Source organism: Pongo pygmaeus, chromosome 7 (assembly GCF_028885625.2).
Source record: "Pongo pygmaeus isolate AG05252 chromosome 7, NHGRI_mPonPyg2-v2.0_pri, whole genome shotgun sequence".
In the NCBI taxonomy this organism is placed as follows: Eukaryota; Metazoa; Chordata; class Mammalia; order Primates; family Hominidae; genus Pongo; species Pongo pygmaeus.
The window spans coordinates 28,345,508-28,365,409 of NC_072380.2; the positions used below are offsets into that span (position 1 = coordinate 28,345,508).

Here is a 19,902-nt window from a genome sequence, read left to right on the forward strand (position 1 = left end):
GGATTAGAGGGAACAGAGGCCAGGATCACACAGGGCCGGGAATAGTGCCAGGATCAATAACAACTTAGACATCAAAGCTTGACAGTGATCCTTTCAGATGATGGGTACCCCAGTGCATTTCCATTTTGAATGGAAACTGTGATATGGTGCTAGACCCAAAGGGAAGGATTCATGACCTGGAGTCAAGGGGTGTCCCGTGTGCCGTCCCTCTCAGTGGCCAATGAGGAATTTATGTTTTCTGTTCTCACAACTCTGGGCTCTGCAACTCATGGTTCCCAGATGGAGAACTCTTCTTCCAGTGGACGCAGAAACTTCCATTGAAGTTTAAGCTGTGACTGCCTCCTGGGTACTTTAGCATCTCGTGCCAAGGGACCAGCAGGCAACAAGGAGAGATAACAACCCAGCAGGGCTAACTGATCCTGGTCATCAGGAGGAGGTAGGGCCGCTGTGACAAAATGGGGTAGGATGGGTCCACTTGGTCACTTCTCGGCACTCCCTTATCTAGTTTGACAGCAAATGCACCAGGAATGGCAGGAGTGTCAGCCTGAGCAGGGAGTGGTGCTCAGGATTCAGACTGCCTCAGAGGTAACAGCCTGTGTTAGGCCACATGTTAACCGCCAGGACGAGCAAAGGTGCTAGCCGAGGTGGAAAGGGATCCTGAATGGAGATTGGAAGAGGGAGATGAGTCCTTGGGTAGCCAGGAGACCAGCTGCAGTGGTGAGCACTGCAGCTCATTCCACAAACCCTCCTCCTCCACATTTCCCCCAGGAAGAACAGGGGCACTGGCATCCTGCAGTAGCTGCTCCCAGAACATAAGATGAAGAAGCGAATCCAAACAGCATCACGGTACAGTGTAGTGAACACAGGGAGGCACCACCCAGATCCACTGCTGCCAGGGGCTATTAGCAGATGGCCTCCAGCTGTCAGCCCCTTAAGGGATTGCCCCAAGGCAGAGAGCTACCTTGCCAAGATCACATCAGTTCTCAGGGCAACCCAACGTGGGACAACTCCGAAGGGTCATCCTAGCTCCAGAGCTCCCGTGGGGTGGGCAAAGGCTGTCACTGGGCCTGCATCACAGTTGGACGCCTTCCTGCTCCTTCTGCAGGAGCTGATCCCAAGGACACTCCTTGGCCACATGCTGCATTTCATACTCTGCTTCCCAAGAAGGCAACCTGCAATGCTAAGATCACCCATTAGGAAGTAAAAAGTAGAGGAGGTGGTTTTCAATGCAAGCCATGTAGGGTGGAGGGCTCACTTGTAACCATTGCACTATACAGTCCACTTAAACCGGGAACTTAGAACTCCATGGAAAAGATCAAGGCATAGGGGAAATCTCTAACTGACTCTAAACCTAAAGGGAGTCAAAAAAAAAATTTTTTTTTTTGAGACAGAGTCTCACTCTGTTGCCCAGGCTGGAGTGCAGTGGCGTGATCTCAGCTCATTGCAACCTCTGCCTCCTAGGTTCAAGCAATTCTCCTGCCTCAGCCTCCCGAATAGCTGGGATTACAGGCACCTGCCACCACACCTGGCTAATTTTTTGTATTTTTAGTAGAGATGGGGTTTCACCATATTAGCCAGGATGGTCTCGATCTCCTGACCTTGTGATCCGCCTGCCTCGGCCTCCCAAAGTGCTGGAATTTCAGGCGTGAGCCACCGCACCTGGCCCAGGACTCAAATTATTGAAGACTGCTTAAAAGTAACTTGAGGCTAGATGCAGTGGCTCACACCTGTAATCCCAGCATTTTGGAAGGCTGAGGCGGGTGGATCGCCTGACATCTGGAGTTCAAGACTAGCCTGGCCAACATGATGAAACCCCATCTCTACTAGAAATACAAAAATTAGCTGGTGGTGGTACATGCCTGTACTCCCAGCTACTCGGGAGGCTGAGGCAGGAGAATCGCTTGAACCCACGAGGCAGAGGTTGCATTGAGCCAAGATCATGCCACTGCACTCCAGCCTGGGTAATAGAGTGAGACTCCATCTCAAAAAAAAAAAAAAAAAAAAAAAAAAGTGATTTTTTTTTTTTTACTCTCAGGCAAATGAAGCTTGAGATAGAAATTATAGGGAAACAATTAAGCATTTTGTTTTTGCATATCTGAGTCTTAGAAATCACATCCACTGCAAAATATCTAAAATCAGTGAGATTTCACTATTGGAATTAAATAATCAGAATTATAGTACCCATATAGGCACATAGCCATTTCTATATTATTCCCTAGAACTATCTAATGTACCAGTCTACAAAAATCTTTCTGTGTTTCCAAACATCAAGGCATGGAACTAGAGAGAACATATCTGCAAGTCATCCCATTAGACGTCATTCTTATTCCTCTGTAGTAGACCAAAAGGCACCCTCCCCAAAAAACATATCCACATCAAATCTCTGGAACCTGTGGATGTGACCTTATTTGGAAAAGGCTTTTTGCAGATGTGATTGAGTTAAAGTTCTTGAGAGGAGGATTATCCAGGTCTGCCCTAAATTCAATGACAAATGTCCTTGCAAGAGAGATGTGAGGGAGATTTGAGACAGAAGAGAAGACACCCACACACAGGAGAGGAGGCGATGTGAAGAAGACATAGAGAGTGGAGTGATGCAGCCTCAGACCCAGGAATTCCAGGAGGAGATGCTGGAAGAGGCAGGGAAGGGGTTCTCCCCTAAAGCCCCCACAGGGAGTGTAGGCTGCTGGATCTCAGACCTCTGGCCTCCAGAACTGTGAAAGGATAAACTTCCGTGGTGTTAAGCCACCAAGTTTATGACAATTTGTTGCAGCAGTCACGGAACACTAATATGTCATCATGCCTTCAGCATCAGAACACATCCATGACTGTTTTGAAAGTATACAGCTTTGCAATCCTCAACTAGCGAAAGAGACAGTGGCAATAACCAGACTTCCCCATGTATAAGCACTGTGGGTACCATGCTGCGGAAACATTGCCCGCGGCTATAGACACAGAAGTATTGATCTGCCTGTGGATGTGAATTACAGCTCCTCTACTGAGAGAGTACAGAGGCAGCGGGTGTGTGGATTTTTACATCTCGAGCCTATTTCAGCCAGAGCTATGCTCAAGGTCAAACAACTTAAAATCCAGTAGACAGTCTTAGAGCAAAGAATTGATCTCACTTTCATTTTGCTAATCAAATAAAACGTAAAGCATTTATCAGAACGACATGCAACTGGTTGGCACCAAGCTGGGAATCAGATCCTCTAAAGAGAAGAAATCCTATTTTCCACTGTAAAAAAGTGTTGATACACTTGGCAAGGATGTCGGAATAGAGAAGGGGACGCTTACAAAGTCAAGGAGAAACACTGTTCTTTCTCTTAGAGTAACAAGGAAATTCATTTCGCAACATACCATTTTGACAGTAGCATTGTGAATAGAGCCTATTGTTATCTCTGCCCTCTGGGAATATACAGAAAGATACCGCCTTATCTGTCGAGGCTCAGGAACCTCACAGGGGCTATTTAGGGGCCCCAAATCTCACCATCTTCTCTCTGGGGAGGATGGGGGAAAGTGGAAGAAATGAATAAAGAATTAGTTTTTTTAAAGTCTTCGAGAAATCTCCCAAGTGATGGCAAAGTATTCAGTGTGAAGGCTTAAAAGCGAACAGGCAGAAAGGAATAAATGATATACCACTTAACCTTTTGAAAAATCCTGAGGGTTGAGTGTTATTGTTCCTATTTTACAGATGAGGCAAATGAGGTTCCAAGAAGTTAAAGGACTTGAGGTCACAGTAAGACACAAAGCAAGGACTGGCACACAAACCTGACTCCTAATGCCCTGCCCCTTGAACTCTACCACATTTCCCCAAAGTCAAATAGATATGTAAATAATAAGGGGTGTGTAGGCACCCCCTTGGGAGAGAAAGCTGTATACCTCACAACCTGTGAGATATGGGGGGGTCAAATAAAATAATTGATTTATTCATATATCAGGTTAGGCCAGGAGCAGTGGCTCACACTTGTAATCTCAGCACTTTGGGAGGCTGAAGCCGGTGGATCACCTGAGGTCAGGAGTTCGAGACCAGCCTGGCGAAACCCCATCTCTACTAAAAATACAAAAATTTGCCAGGCGTGCTGGCAGGTGCCTGTAATCCCAACTACTTGGGAGGCTGAGGCAGAAGAATCGCTTGAACCTGGGAGGCAGAGGTTGCAGTGAGCTGAGAGAGCACACTGCACTCCAGCCTAGGTGGCAGAGTGAGAATCCATCTCAAAAAAAAAAAAAAAAAAATCAGGTTATGTCTGTGTTTGACCAGTAATATATATGGGGCACAGGGAGACAAATAGGGCACAGTTGTCTCTACCTTGAAGAGTCACGAAGTCTAGAAGGAGAAATGTGAATTATAGAAATGACAAAGCAGGAACAGTGTGCGCAACAGGACACAGGTGCAGACCCACACGGAAGCCCAGCAGGGACAGGCGGCTGCCAGGGACAGGTGGCAGGAGAAACTTTAACCCAATTGTGGGAAAGAAACTTTCATGCTAAAGAAAGTATATACAAAGAGAGGTGAGATGGGATATAAAAATGCTTTAAAAATGTATAAAATGTAAAGAATTATTTGAAGAGAAATCCATACAGAAATTCACACTGGAGAGACTTCAGCTTTTGTAACATCCAGGGTCAGTCCCCAGAACAGAATTAACTCATCTCAGCTCCTCAGACCGTTATAAATCTGAAGTTGAAAAGGATTCTTTAGAACCCTAACGATGTTACAACTAAGTTTTCATGACAGCAGTCCCCCTTATCCATGGGGGATACATGCTGAGACTTCTAGTGGGTGCCTGAAACCGTAGATAACACCAAACCCTAATATATCCTACTTTTTTCCTATATATACACATCTGTGATAACGTTTAATTTATAAATTAGGCACAGTAAGAGATAAACAATAATAAAATAAGACAATTATAACGATACAGTGTAATAAAATTTATATGAATGTGGTCTCTATCTCTTCTACCCCTCTCAAACTATCTTATTGTACGGTAGTCACCCTTCTTTCTGTCAGGAAGAAGGGGTAGAGCAGGATGGCATGGATTTCTTCGTGCTACTCAGAACAGTGTGCAACTTAAAACTTATGAATTAGTTCTAGAATTTTCCACTTATGCCTTCAGACTGAAGTTGACTATGAATATCTGAAACCATAAAGACCAAAACTGAAGATAAGGGGGGACTACTATAATACGTTATGTAATGCATTAGTTTAGCATATTGAAACAATTACAGTGAAATAAGTATAACGGGAACTGAAAATTAGGGAATAGATAAGTTCAGGTTATGAAGACACATAGAAAGATAAACTATTGTGTGATATAATGCACAGTAGACACCTCTACTTCTGTGCTGATGGAGTAGACACACTTGTCCTTATCCCTCTGCTAGGTACTACTAAACTCTAGACAGTGAAGGTAAAACAAACAGAAGACACTAAGAGGTGGAAAAAAGAAAACCAACTAGGTAGGGAATGTGGTTTCCAAGTACCATGGTGGTGAGCTCCCTGGGTTTTCTTCTTGCTCCACATGTTGCTGACTTGGGACTGAAGAAGCTGCCAACCCAGAAACGCAAATGGATGTCAACCAAGAAAGCCTCAATCAAAGCCTGTTCTCTAGCCAAACAACAGGAAAGGGATAGCCAAGAAGACAGCAACCACTCTACTCCAGCAAAACAGCAAAGAAAGAAACTATGACCCCAACCCCACCCATGCCAGCAAGGGCCAAGTGGAGAGCTTAGACTTCCCCCCTCACCAAGCTACCACAAGGTGCCCCCAATGCCCTCCAAACCAGGCAGTGTCAGAGAAAGCTGAGGATGGATCAAGAGGTTAAGCACCTTCCAGGTGATAATGATTTTAAGCACCTTCCAGGTGATAATGATTTTTTATCACCACCACCTCCCTGTAGTGTCAGTGGAGACCACATGGGGAGCCTGGACTTCTACCCCCACCTGGGGTAGTCATGAGGTACCCTTTCCTCACCCCAGTGGGGTGGTGTCAGAGGTTGCCTGATGAAAAGTCAAGACTTTCACCACCAACCAGCAGTAACAAGACCAGCTTCCCCTCCCCCAGAAAATAAAGTGTTAGTGGTGACTACATGAGGTGCAACAACAGGCTACTCAATCCCCTCCCAGTCAAGTTGGCATTAGTGGAAGCTTAGTAATTCTTACATCTATCCAGCAGTAACAAGGAACCCCTTCCACTCCCCACTGAGGTATCAACAGAGGCTGAGAGAGGAACCTGGACCTTAACCTTCACCTGGCAATAGCAACACAGCATCCTCTCTTCTCCTGCTGGAAGGGTGTCAGACAAAGTCAGCTAAAACAGAAGGTTTACAAAGATTCAGAGTCTCATAACATAATATCCAAAATGTCCAGGTTTCAGCTAAAAAATCATTCATTATACCAAGAACCATGAAGATCTCAAACTGACTTTAAAAAGAAAATAGATGACAACACTGAGATGACAGGGATGTTACAATTACCTGACAAAGATTTTGAAACTATCATGGTGAAAATGATTCAACTAGTGATTATGAATACACATTAGACAAATGAAAATGTAGAAAATCTCAGCAAAAAATAGAAGACATAAAGAAGAATAAAACAAAACTTTTAGAATGAAAATGAAATAATCAAATTTAAAACTCAATGGATGGTCTCAACAACAGAAGAGAGGGGATAGAGGAAAGAATCTGTGAACTTGAAGATAGGGCAATAGAAGCTACCCAGTCTGAACAACAAAGAGAAATTCAACTGAAAATAAAAATGAACAGAGCCTCAGGAATCTATGGTACTAAAACAAATTATCTAACCATTTGTATCACTGGGGTCCCAGAAGGAGAAGAGAAAAACGATTGGATTAAAAAACTACTTGAAGAAATAATAGCTGAAAACTTTCCAAATTTGGCAAAAGATGGCCTACAGATTCAAGAAAAACCCCAAATAGGATAAACTCAGAAGAATCCTCACCAAGGCATAGCATAGTCAAATTTCTAAGAACTTAAAATCTTGAAAGCATCAAGAAAAATATGATATCTTACTTATAATGAGAAACAACTCAAATGACAAGGGATTTCTCTTAGCTAAATGAAGTTCTCTAGATAGAAAGGAAACAACTTAAACTTTGGAACATCAGGAAGTAAAGAACATGATAAACAAAAATAGGGTTAAATATAATAGACTTTACTTAAGTTTTCTAAATTATGTTCAATGGGGTTGAAGCAAGAACAATAACCCCATCTGCTGTGGTTCTACATGTATGTAGAGGGAATATTAAAGAATTATATTGTAAACAGAGAGGGTAAAGGACTATAAAGGGAGATCGTTTCTACAATTCATGAACTGGTAAAATGTGGGTGGCAAAAGACTGTGGTAAGTTGTATATATACAATATAGTAGTTTAGCAATCACTAAAGAAATGATATATACTCAAAATAATATAGATAAATCAAAATGAAATTCTAAAAAATGTTCAAGTGACCCACATGAAGGAAGGAAAAATAGCAGGGAAACCAAAAATAGAACAGAAAACAAAAAACAAAATGAAAGATGTAAGCCCTAATTAGTGCAATAATTACATTAAATATAAATGATCTAGATACACCAATCAAAAGACAGGGATTGTCAGAGTGAATCAGAAAAATGATCCAATTATATGATGTCTACAGGATACTCACATCAAATATAACAACGTAATGGTGAAACCCTGGGTCTACTAAAAATACAAAAATTAGCCAGGCATGGTGGCAGGCCCCTGTAATCCCAGCTACTCAGGAGGCTGAGGCAGGGAGAATTGCTTGACCCCAGGAGGCAGAGGCTGCAGTGAGCCAAGATCACACCACTGCACTCCAGCCTGGGTGACAGAGCGAGACTCCGTCTCAAAAAAAAAAAATCTATCTACCTATATAAATATAAGAATGTAAGCAGTTGAAAGTAAAAAGATGAAAAACAATATATGATACAAATATTAATCAAAAGAAAGCAGGAATTGCTGTATTAACATCAGATAAAATAGGCTTTAGAGCAAGAAAATTATTAGATACAGAGAGAAACATTACATAACAAGTGTCAATCTACCAAGAAGACATAGCACCTTGAATGTGAATGCACCAGACAGAGCTTCAAAATGTATGAAGCAAAAACTGAAAATTGAAATAAATTCATAATTATGCTCTTCTCTCAAAAATTGATAGAACTACATAGAAAATCAGGAAGGAGATAGAAATATCAGACAATACAGGATCTAACATTTGTAGAACACTATATTCGACAATAGAATACACATTCTTTTCATATGCCCATGGAACATATACCAAGATAGATCACATCGTGGGCCATAAAACAAACTTCAGCAAATTTAAAATAACTTAAGAATATGGGCAGCCAATCATAATGCGGCTCCCTGGAGCCTGACACCAAGCAGCTCCCCAATTGGCTAAGCAGGGGCTGGCATCATGGATTTCTTCAAAGCATTGCCGGAGAGGTCAGCACCTTGTGGCTTCCAGCTGCAAAAGGGCAAGGACCTCAACGTGCCCTTCTCCATTTCCTGGCTCACTCCTGGAGGCAAATGATCTGAGCCTGCATAAAGTGCCTCTGCCTGGGTCTCAGCAGGTCTCAGCCAGTTCAGAGCAAACCACAGGAGGTTCTGGCTCCTGCCATAAACCCCCTGCAGTTCACGCTTGCACCCAGCACCTTCCTCAACAAGATGGTCTGGCCCTTCAGGGCACCCCCACCTGCTGGCAGTACACCACAGCAGAATGGACAGCTGCTCCAACTTTTGGCCCCAGATGCCACCAAGCAGTGGCTGATGGAGAACACCAACGACTGGCTACCACGGCCTGGGACAGGCCAGTCACGTTCCTTCAGCATCCTTGCCCACCTCATAGACACCAAGTTCATGCAAGACCTGGATGAGGAGCACCTCAAGAAATCAAGGGAAAAGTATGTCCTGGGGCTATAGAGCCCACGCTAACCTACCTCCAGGATTGGCACCACCAGCACTCTGCCCACATGCTCAATGTACAGCTGTAGCTTAGCCCTCTCAAGCTGGCTGCCCTCTCTGTCTACCTCTTTCTATTCCTTCTGCCCATGGCCAACAATAAACACAGGGTCACAAAAATTTAAATTACAATACCATTTGCAATCACTCAAAAAAAAAGGAAATGCTTAGGTATAAATTTAACAAAACACGTTCAGGTCTTATATGCTGAAAATTACAAAATGCTGAAAAAAAAAATCAAAGATCTAAATAAATGAAGATATATACCAATAATCCAAGAATACCATGTTCATGGATTGGAAGACTCAACATAATAAAATTACCAATTATTCCCAAATTAATATACAGGTTTAATGTACTTCCTATTAAAATCCCAGTAAGAATTTTTTAGAGAACAATCTAAAATTTATATAAAAGGCAAAGGAACTAAAACAGCTAAAACAATTTTGAAAAAAAGAATAAATTTGAAGGAGTCAGCTTATTATTTAGCAACTGTAATCAAGACTGTGTGGTATTGGTGGAGGAATAGACACACAGATGACTGAAACAGAATAGAGAACTCAGAAATAAACCCACATATGCCCAACTATTTTTTGACAAAAGTGCAAAAGCAATCTAATGGAGAAAGGACAGCTTTTTCAACAAATGGCGCTGGAGCAATTGGACAGCCATAGGTTAAAAAAAAAATGAACCTTGACCAAAGCGTCACATTTCATACAAAATTTACAGACTTAAATGTAACATACAGACTTAAATGTAAGACACAAAATTATTAAAATTTTAGAAAAATATAAGAAAATCATCAGGATCTAGACAAAGTTTTTAAGCTTGACACCAAAACCACAATCCATTTACAAAAATTGTAAATTGAACTTCACCAAGATGTAAAACTTTCACTCTGCAAAAATCCCATTAAGAGGATGGGCGAAAATGTTTACAAACCATGTATCTAACAAAGGACTAGTAACTAGAATATATAAAGAATTATTAAAACTCAACAGTAAAAACCAAGCAATCCAATTAGAAAATGGGTAAAAGACATAAAAAGACATTTCACTGAAGAGGATGTACATGTGGCAAATATGCACATGAAAAGATGTTCATCAACATTAGTCATTAGGGAAATGCAAACTAAAACCACAGTGAGATATCCCTATATACCTATGAGAATGACTTAAAAATAATAGTCACAATACCAAATGCTAACAAAGATGCAGAGAAATTGGATCGTTCATATATTACTGGTGGGAATGTAAAGTAACACAGCTATTCTAGCAGACAGCTTGGCAGTTTCTTAAAAAACTAAACACATGACCACCATACAACTCAACAACTGCAATCCTGGGCACTTACCCCAGGGAAATGAAACTTATGTGTGCACAAAAATTCGCATGCAATGTTTATAAGCAGCTTTATTTGTAACAGCACAAAATTTCAAACAACTCAGATGTCTTTCAGCAGGTGAATGGTTAAACACACTATGGTACATCTACACAATGGAATTCTACTCAGCAATGAAAAGGAACAAACTATTAATAACAATTGATAGATATCAATAACAATCTGGATAAATCTTCAGAGAATGATGCTAAGTGGAAAAAGCTAACTCAAAGGTTTACATACTGTATGGGTCTATTTATATAATATTCTTGAAATTATAAAAACTATAGAAATGGAGATAAGATTAGTGAGGATGGGGGTGGTTACAAAAGGGGTATATGAGGGATCCTTGTAGTGATGGAAATGTTCTGTATCTGGACTATTTCAATGTCAATATTCTGGTTGTAATATTGTACTTCTAATGTTGCACTGTAATATTATAGTTTCATAAGATGTGACCATTGGGGGAACTAAGTAAAGGGAACATGGAATCTTTCTGTATTACTTGCAACTGCCTGTCAATCACAATTATCTCAAAATAAAAAAAATGCAGTGGAAACATAGACTACAAGAGGATATATACAATAATTGCAACTATGTAAAAATATGGGCACAGTAGGGAAAGAGCATACAAAACTGAAAATTCTTTGGAGTATAATTACAGAGAATTTAGTTTCCTAAAATTTAAAACCATTATTCTTTCACTGTGTCTTTTATAATTTGTCTAAGGTCTTTGGGACAGCATTGTGCCGACTGTTTCAATATTTTTTACCACATGTACAAATACCAGGTTTCAATTTTTGTTGCCAGGGGAGCAAAAAGTGCACCCGACTTAATCTGTCCATCAATGAGTCATATAAAATCTCTAAGCCTTGGTTTTTTTGGAAGATCAATAACATCTCTTCCATCTGCCTCAATGCATTGTTAAATGAGGTTCAAAATGGTAAGGTGCTTCCAATCTGAAAAGCCATTGTAAAGCCAATGTAGTACGCAATTGCAAAGTGGTCCCCCGTTTTAGACAGCCAATGTGCAGAGTTTTATCAATTAAAATTGACTGAAGCAAGGAATTACATTTATCTAGTGTTATGGGCTGAATTGTGTCTCCCTGAAATTCATATGTTTAAGCCCTGACCTTTAGTTCCTCAGCATGGGATTGTGCTTGAACACAGGGTTCTTAAAGAGGTAATTGAGGTTAAATAAAGTTATTAGGGTAGGCCCTAATCCAATATGACTGATGTCCTTATAGGAAGATTATGACATAGACATGCACAACCTTGTAAGGACACAGGGAGGAGACGGCCATCTCCAAGCCAAGGAGAGAGGCCTCAGGAGAAACCAACCCTGATGGCTCATGATCTTGGACTTCCAGTCTCCAGAGCTCTGCAAGGATAAGTATCCATTGTTGAAGCCATCCAGTATGTGGTACTTTGTGATGGCAGCCAAGCAAACTAATACATCAACCTCGAATCCCCCATTAAAGGTTTGACTGTTAGCAAGCTATGTCCAACAAAGGGTCCCACAGCGTACTAACATGGATGTAGCCTGGCCTTGGAATAAAGTCACCCTTGGCTACGATTCTGTGTCTGCCACTTTTAAGCTGCGTGACTTGGGGAAATGACTTCTGCCTCTGGACCTTAGGTTCATCACGTATTAAAAGTGGTTCCTTCCTCCCGGGGTTAAATAAGGATGCAGTGAGACTGGATTAAATGAGGGGATGCTTATGAAGGCCTGACCCATACAAGGCACTGTGTGTATTAGCTTCCCTTCCTTATCTTGAGGATTGTGTATCCCCAGATAAATCGATACCATCTTCACTCATAGAGTCCCTGGTACTTTTACACGTCTTCACATTTTCATATGATTTTCAATTTAACCAGTCTTCAATTAAGATAGGAAGAGTGGGCTGAGTGCTGTGGCTCATGCCTGCAATCCCAGCACATTGGGAAACTAAGGCAGGAGGATAGCTTCAGCCCAGGAGCTCAAGACCAGCTTGGACAACAGAGTGAGACACCTTCTGTACAAAAAAATAAAATTAGCCAGGTATTAGTGGCACATGCCTGTGGCCCTAGCTACTCGGGGAGCATAGCTGGGAGGACAGCTTGGGCCTGGGAGGTCAAGGCTGCAGTGAGCTGTGATTGTGCCACTGTACTCCAGCCTGGGCAACAGAGCCAGACCCTGTCTTGGGGGGAAGAAAAAAAGTAAACAGAGAGAGAAACCTAAACGATTTGGACAAAATACAGAGCTAAACAGTAGAAGAGTCCAAAATCCAGGCTTCTTGGCTTTTCTTTGACCGGAAAGATAGAAGCTCCTAGTATGGAATGAGGCTAACCCCATGAAGGATAAGAATTTCTCTTGTTGGAGGCTGTGTCACAGGCCATCGTCACTCATATTTGGCTCAGAATAAATCTCTTCAAATATTTTACACAGTGTGACTCTTTTCATCAATAATATGTATGAAAGGGACAGAAGTAATTTTTCTAATTTAAATAAAGGGTATCCCTGCCCCCTAAATCCATCCAGATTCATTCTTCCCAAACATGAACTTCATTCTGTTTCTTTGCTATCTAAGATCCTTCTCTGACTCCTCTTCCCTGATGTTGGAAAAAAATTGCGTCCAACTCTTTCCGTCTGACCATCACCTCCCAACGTGGTCAGCCTCCAGCTCCTTGTCCAGCTTTTCTCACAATCCCCCTCCACCTCACAGGGCTCACTTCCCAGCTCACCCCTTGGCCACACTCATTTCCACCTTCAAGCCTCTGCTCTAGCCCTCCCTCCCCCCACTCCTCTCCATGCAAACTAAGCTGGAGACCAGCAGGGACTGCCCACCCCCCAACCTTTTTTTTTTTTTTTTTTTTTTAGAGGGAGTTTTCGCTCTTGTTGCCCAGGCTGGAGTGCAATGACACGATCTTGGCTCACTGCAACCTCCGAGTCCTGGGTTCAAATGATTCTCCTGCCTCAGCCTCCCAAGTAGCTGGGATTACAGGTGTGTGCCACCATGCCTGGCTACTTTTTGTATTTTTAGTAGAGATGAGGTTTCACCATCTTAGCCAGGCTGGTCTCAAACTCCTGACCTCTTGATCTACCCGCCTTGGCCTCCCAAAGTTCTGGGATTACAGGCGTGAGCCACTGCGCCCAGCCAGGGACCCCCTTTTAAAGGGCTCATGCCCCAACCTCCACTGCCCCAAGCATGGAAATAAAGGAAAATTCTGAGTTCCTTCAAGGGAAACTCCAGGCAGCTCACTAGCCCAGAGAGGCAAACATGCAACTTTATAAGAAGATCATAGTAGCCTAAAATGATAGCCAAGGGAAGTTGGAATTCAGAGATGTTTGGTTTCCCTAGACAAACTAAGATATATCTTAACAAATGTCCCTGGATCCCCTCACCAAGAAACCCCACGTAGGTACAGACCCACTGGCATGTAGACCTCAGATACAGGGAAACTGAGGACTCAACTCTGACCGTCATTTTTTGCTCTAATTTCTTCCTGAGGGGCTTGGAGGGAGTCACATCCGGAGCCAGTCAACATTTTTTTCATCTGACCACAGATTTTTCAACAAAGCTTCTCTTCCTTAACCAATTGCAAATCAGAAAATCTTTGACTCTACCTACGACCGGAAAGCCCCCACTTTAAGATATCTCACCCATTTAGGCCAAATTCAACGTGTAAACTCCAGGTATTGATGTGCGATTTTGCCTGTAGCTTTTGTTTTCCTGAAATTAAACCCTGAATTTTCCTGAAATTAAGCCCTAGGGGAGGTCAGGGTTTGGGCAATAGCTACCCAGTCTGCCTTGCTTGGCGCCCCGCAAATAAACGCCTTCCCTTCTATTCCTGCGATCTCGGTGGGGATTTCTGGGCTTTCTGCACGGGGCAAGCGGACCCCAGTTCGGTTCTATAACCACCTTGCCTATTCAAGGCCAATTTTATTCCACTCCGAAGCCTCCCAGACAACAGAAACTCCTCCATTTCCCAACTCTCTGTGCCTTAAAACCCTCTGGGCCTCTGTTTCATTAATCAATTGACCTCAACTGGTCCCCTGCCCCACCCCCACCCCCAGGACTCAGCCGCTCCCACCCTGCTGCAAGCACTTCCCACTGGAAAACTTTCCAAATAAATCAGTAAACCAGGACCTGGGGCTTTGGCTGGAAAGTCAAATTATAGTATTTGTTTGAAGACTCTTTTTCGTTCAAAAATAAGCAGGGATGTTAGCTCAAGACACACATACACACACACAAATTCCTTCTTACAAGGCAAACATCCCATTTTAATGGTTCTAATCAGATCCTCAGGATGTAGACCTAAGAATAGACATCTGTACTTCTCTCTTAACACCAGAGGTAACTGGGTGCCACCCTCCAGCAACACTGGGGCACGGCTGAGCAGGAAGAGGAGGAGGGGAGGGGAAAGGTCAGGGGTCAAAGGTCACTAGGAACCTTCACACTGGCCAAGATGAACTCTGGAGAACTATTTCATAAAAGCAGGTCATAAAACAGCCTTTGGTTACCTCATGGAAATAATATTGTAACTGGAAACTGATTCAGCACCATAAACATACTGAAAGCAAAGACATCCCATCGGTATTAGTCTATTTTCCCACTGCTGTAAACGACTACCTGAGACTGGGTAATTTATAAAGAAAAGAGGTTTAATTGACTCACAGTTCTGCAGGCTCAACAGGAAGCATGACTAGGAGGTCTCAGGAAACTCACAATCATGGCAGAAGGCAAAGGAGTAGCAAGCACATCTTCCCATGGCAGCAGGAGAGCGAAGCGGGAGGTGCCACACACTGTTAAATGCTCAGATCTTGTGAGAACTCACTCACTATCGTGAGAACAGCAAGGAGGAAATCCGTTCCCATGATCCAATCACCTCCCACTGAGGCAGGAGAATACGGAATTAGGGTAACCAAGGGTTAAGGCATACGTGGAAGAACAGCAGGTGCAGCCAGTTCCAGGCAAGACTGGGCAGCACACAGGCCACATCCTGGCTCCTATGATAACAAGACAGGAGTTTCCACTTCAGCCTCTGATTGTTCATGGGCCAATCTTTCATGGGGTGTAACCAATCGGAGGCCTTTCAAGGGCACCTCAGAGTGTTACCAAATTCTTTTAGCCTAATACAAACCCTAAACAACACTGCAACTCGGGGGCTCTTGAGCTGCTTGCTCCAGCCTGTTCCCACTCTGTGGAGTGCACTTCCATGTCATAAATCTGTGCTTTCTTTGTTTCATTCTTTTGTTGCTTTGTGCATTTTGTTCAATTATTTGTTCAACACGCCAAGAACCTGGACAACTCACAGTCAAGACCTTCCATCTGGTAACACCACGAGGCCCCTCCTCCAATTCAACAGGAGATTTGGGTGGGGACACAAATCCAAACCATATCACCATCTATAAATCAGTTCTTATATTACTTACAAGAAAAATCTATGCAAGAATTGGCATAAATATACCATAAGTATACTATACATGCTAATTAAAAGACAGGTTCCATTATATACTCATAAACACATGAATGTACAATTTTACTGTATCATAAATGTTATCTACTATGAACATATTAGCTGTCATTGTAAACATTGAACGAATACTAATTTTCCTTGCCTTCTTGGCATTTGGACAAGTTTTGTGAAGATGATTTGCATGGTCCAGGTTTTCTAAAAAAGTCCATAGAGAAAGTTTGAACAGATGTAGCAAAGAGAGTGATTCATCTTAGAGTACTTGGTCCAACTTAAAACAGCCTCAGAGCCTCATAGGTGACAGGTGGGCAAGTAGAGGTGGCAAGAAAAGCATGGAAGCCCGAGACAGTGCCCAGAATTATTCTGGAAGAAGAAGAGAAAGTAAAGAGTCATCCAAACATTAGTGAATTTTTGGGCAGGCGGCAGGTGGGCAGGAGGACCAACATGGGCGGTGGCCACAGATACTGGGGTGGCTGAGTCCCACATTCGCTGTGAGATGGTTAATGTGACATGTCAACCTGGCTGGGCCCCGATGCCCAGTTGTTTGGCCAAACACCAGTCTAGATGTTGCCATGAAGCTATTTCTTAGATGTGATTATATTTAAATCAGTAAACTTCCAGTAAAGCAGACTACATGTCATAATATGGGTGGGCCTCATCCAATCACTTGGAGACCTTAAGTGCAAAGACCAAGGTTTCCCCGAGAAGAAGAAATTCTCCTGAAGATTGCAGCATAGAAACCTTACCTGAGTAGCCAGCCTGTTTTGCAGAATTCACGCTCAGGACTGCAACATCAACTCTTACCTGAATTTGCAGCCTGTCAATCTTCCCTGCCGGCTTCAGACTTGCCAGCACCCACAACTGTGGGAGCCAGTTCCTTAATATAAATGTAGGTAGGTAGATAGGTAGGTAGGTAGAGAGATAGATGATAGATGGATAGATAGACAGACGATAGATGATAGATGGATAGATGCGAGAGGAAAAGAGAGAAAGATAAGTGTATCTTTTGCTAGTTGTTTCTTTAGAGAACCCTGACTGATACAATCTTCTAGCATCTTGAGCCAAGAAGGAAACAATTATGCATAGAGTGGCCTGGACAGCAGAGAAGCTGCAACAGATGAGGAAAACTGTGGCTGAGAACTCCAGTTCACTCCATCCTTGCCTCACTTTCCCAAAGGCAATAGGAGCCTTCTGAGTTCATGGGACGGCCCTGAACACCAGGGTTTTCAGAAGTAGGAGCCATCCACGCAGAATCACTGCCCAAGCAAGCTATCAGCAAAAAACAGGCAGGGCATCAAAAGTCCAGAATGAAACCATGGATGCTTTTTGTGGATCAATCAGATTAACTTGGGAATGAGGCCAGTTCACCTTTACGAGCCCCAGGGGCCATCAGGCCAACGCTTCCAATCAACCATGTGTTTAGCGCAGAGCCAGGGCTTTGGGGGTGGAGGGTCTTGCTCTCTCTATTTCTGGCCTCTGGAAAGAACAAGGGCAATCTGTGTTCTCATTTGTAAAATGAAGATAATTTTGACCCCAGGCTCACAGGGTGACTGTGAGCACTAGATTGACCGGCATGTGCTTCCTGAGCCAGAATACTAAAGCCAGTTGCTCCTAATAGCTCAGAGCTATTTTCTGATTTTCCTCTTTTTTTTTTTGACAGAATCTCACTCTGTCACCCAAGCTGGAGTGCAATGGTATGATCTTGGCTCACTGTAACCTCCGCCCTCAGGGTTAAGCGATTCTCCTGCCTCAGCCTTGCAAGTAGCTGGGATTACAGGCACGCACCACCATGCCCAGCTAATTTTTGTATTTTTAGTAGAGACACGGTTTTGCCATTTTGCCCAGGCTGGTCTCAAACTCCTGACCTCAAGGGATCCACCTGCCTCAGCCTCCCAAAGTGCTGGGATTACAGGCATGAGCCACCGTGCCCAGCCAGCTCAGTACTATCTTCAAGGCAGCTCCTAGGACACCTCCCACAGGGAAAATAATCCTCTCTGGTTGTGACAACACAGGACTTCATGTAGGGGTCCCCCAAATTGTAGGGAGGTAATTTTCACATCTTTTAAGGATATGAAAATTAGACCCCTTAGGGGAAAATACAGGCTGAGAGACAGTGGCCAATCGTGAGGTCCCTGATGAAGAAAGAATTGGATTCTGGCAGGTGAAGCCTCTCTGCAGGATGAGGACAGGAATATTGCTATTATGCCCTCCAAACAAGGAGCCCCACAAACCTTAAGAAGGGGGAAGGCGAGCCTTGGCTGCTGCAAGACAACAAAAACAACCATGCACTTCACAATTACTAACTTGCTTCATTCCCACATTGATCCCCCAAAGCATCATTAGACTATCTTTATTTATTTTTTACACATAAAGAAACTAAGTCTCCAAGAAACTTGGCCAAGGTCCCCCAAATTTTGAGAGAGGGAGCTGAGACCCATGCACAGCACGACTCTATGCTGGGGTCTGAAGATCAATGAGACAGACAAGGCCCTAAGACAATAAAGAAAGATAAAGGTAAACAGGCCAACACTTTTGTTTCAGGAAAGGGCACCTTCAGAGAATGATCAAGATGAACAAAACTCCCACCCTCCTGGAGCTTTTCCTAGAGAGGGAGACAGACATTCTATCAGCACAATTTCTATCTACTGTCAATCCCTGAAAAAAATAATAAAATAGAATAGAATTAAGATAAACCAGCACGACTGTGTCGTCTTATGAAGGAGTAGTGCAGGAGATCCCAGGAACTCGTGAGAGGCAGGAGTGGGTTGGCGTGAAGCAAAGGCTTCAGGGAAGATGTGAGGTTAAGCCGAGAACCGACAGAAGTTCAGGCCGGGGCATACACGACTCCGAGTCCACGTACACAAAGCCAGAGGCCAACAGGACCAGTTGTACTCCAGACACCCAGCTTAAAGCATGCTGATAGGCAGGGTGTGGTGGCTCACGCCTGTAATCCCAGCACTTTGGGAGGCAGAGGCAGGTGGATCACCTAAGGTCGGGAGTTCGAACCAGCCTGACCAACATGGAGAAACCTCATCTCTACTAAAAATACAAAATTAGCCAAGTGTGATGGTGTGTGCCTGTAATCCCAGCTACTCAGGAGGCTGAGGCAGGAGAATCACTTAAACCCAGGAGGCAGAGGTTGCAGTGAGCCGAAATTGTGCCATTGCACTCCAGCCTAGGCAACAAGAGTGAACTCCATCTCAAAAAAAACCAAAAAAACAAAAACAAACCAAAAAAAGCATGCTGATATTAAAACAAAACATGGATGGGCTATGGCTCAAAGTGTGGAAATCTGTACATATTTTGAGTTCAATGGGAGCCCTCCAAGAAATCCCCAGCTTGGGAGTGGCCCCGTCATGACCTGTTCACCTTCCTCCGCCACAAAACCTATAGGTCTGATCCAAACCAAACCCTCAAAGCAAATGTGTAGGATCCAGGCACACGAACTTCAGTCTGCTTGATTTCAAAGCATGAAATCGTTGGCTGTTTTCCCCAGAGGCTACCTGCTCAATGCAGCTTTCAAGCTGAATGCCATCTTCCATTCCCTTGCGTGAAGGCCTGCATTCCATGAGGAAGTCCAAATTGCTCAGCTGCCGCTTCCTTCCCTTGTCTTTCCATCCTAAAGGAATCTGCAGCCCCACGTTGGCTGGGGTCTTTGCACCTCTCTGAATCAACCAGAAGGAGTGCACGTAAGTGCCCAAGAAGAGAGCAGAGGGAGATAAGTAAAAGTGATGTGCTTGTATTAGAAGCTACAGACAAACCCGCGATAACATTTAAAAGTCAGTTTTAATTCTGAGAATGTGGAAGTCAAAGCCCATCTGATGTCAGGTTGAATGAATAGATTAAAAATTCAATCAGAAACAGCAGAGACTTGTCAAGGATTTCAAAAGCCCCTCCAATCCCTTCTGTGTGGGCAGCAAAGTTTGCCTAGCAAAAATGCAAATCAGATTGTTATCACGCCCGTGTAAAACCCTTTTATACCCATTCACAATAAATCTCAGACTGCTCACCATGGCTTCAGGGCCTCAAGCCTCTTTTTTCCCCAGCTGGCTGCTTTCCAGACCCACCACCACGCTT

At 43.3% G+C, this 19,902-nt stretch overlaps 1 pseudogene; it reads left to right on the forward strand.

Moving 5' to 3' along the window:
- The first annotated feature begins 8,444 nt into the window (after positions 1–8,444).
- On the forward strand, positions 8,445–9,021 carry LOC129042049 (PDZ and LIM domain protein 7-like; annotated as a pseudogene).
- Positions 9,022–19,902: the final 10,881 nt, after the last annotated feature.